Genomic DNA, 2,684 nt, shown 5'->3' on the forward strand with positions numbered 1-2,684 from the left:
ATATTTAAACTAAATGCATAAAACATAAACCGCATATGAGTGGGCAGTACATAGATGTAACAGGCCTAATTATATATACCATGGTGATGGCAAAGACAAAGACAATGCAACTAAAGATTAATGTTTTACATCTTCATCTTCGAGCCAAAGAGAGCAAAGTCATAAAATTTTAATACGTGGCCTCTGAGTTCAAACATTTGGCCATCTGTCCTGAGTGTGACTTCATGATTAATTCAGCATTCATGATCTATAAGCCGACTCTATGAACGCAGTCTTTTGGAGGTGTGAAGTCATACAGAAGTTGCCTTTTAAGTTTATAAAGTCAAGTTACAGCAGGCGAACATAGAATTTTCCCCATAAAAGGCCCAATCTGTATTATTTTTTTGATCATATTAGGTTATTAAATAAGACTTAAAATCATAAAACAGGCCTTTGTTACTGCTGCAAGAATTGCTGGGAGTAGATGGTTCCTATCTGGTGTTACAGATTACAGTGATGCTGCCACGCTTTGATTATCATTTGAACAAAAATACACCTTAGTGATTTCCAGTATTATTTGCCTGGTCCTTGGGAGTTGTGTTTTCTGTGTTGCTTTCTGTCTCTCACCACTGTCGGTGCTTGGTGTGCAGCATCTACCAGTAGCCTGGCTTCCCCCCTGGTCCAGCTGGTTAGACTGTTTGGACCTGGTGGCCTCCATACTAACATCTGCTCTCATTCTTTGGGGAAACTTTCCTTTTGCTCTGCTTCATGATTTTGGTCAGACACGCACTGCTGCGGATGACACAGTTTAGTGTTAAGTGGGCAACAATCATACAGTGTAAAGGTGCACACAAATGTGTAGGCTATACACAATGATTAAAAAACATTGTTTTACCATTGCCTTCTCCCAAAATGTGTTTTAAACTGATATTTTAACTTGTCCAAGCCTGCAGTTTTAACTGATTTTTATTTGATATAATATATGTTTAATCTGTTTTTATCTTATTTCTTTCTTCTATTAGAAATGTTTTATGTTCTTTTATGTTGATCACTTTGTGTTGTATTTTAAGCATGAATTTTGCTATATAAATATACTACTACTACTACTAATAATAATAATAATGCCTGATGATAATAATAATAATTATTATTATTAAAAACTCTAAAATAAATATAAAAAATAAAGAACTGCAAGTGTGATGTATCTCTGGCTACTGGTCTTGTAGCTCTCTCTAAATGCAGTGGACTATAAAGTGGGTCAAATTGCAGGAGACAGCTTGGCTACAGCTGACAGGTTTGTACCTAACACCCCAGGCAGGGTGTGATACTCAGTCTAATTTCCTACAGTTACCTGTTGAACAGAGGCCCAAAAACCAGACACATATAGAGACCACAGAAATTCTCATTAAAATAATCTATTTCACATATCATTCACACCAGCCTATGCAGCCTATAAGTATTTCACTCTAATAATAACAATTCATATTGGTAATATAGCCATAACGGGGTACGCGTCATTTTTGTAACATGAGCAAAAAACAACTTTCTCAATGACATACTCCTTTTATAAAACTACTGGTAAATAAACTACTACCAAACACATGGTCTCAAACTGTAAGATTATATGCGACAGTAAGCTCTCCCAGTAAGCAGAGCTGTGATCTAATGGTTTAGTGTTGGTTGCTCTTACCTGCTGAGGTCCACAGGTGTACCATGGACTCCGGTGCCGGTTGAGTTTCACCGGAGGACCGCGCGGTGCTTCCGACTGTCGACCTGTTTATTGTTACCATGACAACATCTGGACAGCTGCTAACGTTTTCTGTTGCAAAAACACATAACATATATGTTGTATTTGCCAAATATGACATATTGACAAACGACTAATTCGCAAATAACCAAATGATTTTAGTGGTTATTCGGGATTAATGTTTTAATCACATATTTTCTATTCAATTAATTAAGTCCATGTTGACAAGGTGAAGCAATCTTACCAGGAAGGCTGTGACTAAAAATCAAATGACAAACAACAAAAAAACCATGCATGAACTAACTTAAGATTAACTGTAATGCATGAATATCAGCAAAATATTATATTAATTATCATAAAATAATTTGGCTAAAAATGCTAGCCTCCTTTCATATTTAATTAAAAAAAACTATTTAAAAACGTGAAAACGAAATAAATAATTAAAATAAATAACAAGTATTGAATGAAAACAAATAAAACTGAATATTATATTATTTAGGCATTTCAATGTTACTTTTTTTTGCAAACCTGGAGGGTTTTATTTTATTTTTTTTTATTTTTATTTTTTATTCACTGTGTTCCTTTCTTAACAACATTTTATAGCTATATTTGTTAGTCAATTTATTTTATTTTTTACATAATTTTTGAATTATGAAATACATTTTTTAAAAGAATGAAAATCACGAACATAGTCTGCATTTGCCATTGACTTTTGTTCTTTTTGTTTTTATGGTGAATACTCACCATAGACTTCCTTAATTAACACACCGTTTCTCTCCCTCTCTGTTCGGTCGCCATCTTGGCTGTAGAGGGGCGGGTCTGCGTCAAAGGGTCACGTGCGCGGTGACGCCTGTCTCTGTCCAGGCAAATCCCTGCATGCAAAACACAGGCTGCACTCTGCACACACACAGACACACACACACTGTCATAACGTAATACACAGAGCTGAAAGGTCAAC

At 35.3% G+C, this 2,684-nt stretch overlaps 1 long non-coding RNA gene across 1 annotated transcript; it reads right to left on the minus strand.

Annotated features, from left to right (window-relative positions):
- Positions 1–618: 618 nt before the first annotated feature.
- Positions 619–2,520, minus strand: LOC121938528. Its single transcript, XR_006105297.1, has 3 exons — positions 2,471–2,520; positions 1,670–1,798; positions 619–771 (listed from the first exon to the last, which is right to left on the minus strand). It is a non-coding gene; the product is annotated as an uncharacterized LOC121938528 (long non-coding RNA).
- Between the last annotated feature and the right edge of the window lie 164 nt (positions 2,521–2,684).

The sequence above is a fragment of the Plectropomus leopardus genome, unplaced genomic scaffold (assembly GCF_008729295.1).
Source record: "Plectropomus leopardus isolate mb unplaced genomic scaffold, YSFRI_Pleo_2.0 unplaced_scaffold2976, whole genome shotgun sequence".
Lineage (NCBI taxonomy): Eukaryota > Metazoa > Chordata > Actinopteri > Perciformes > Serranidae > Plectropomus > Plectropomus leopardus.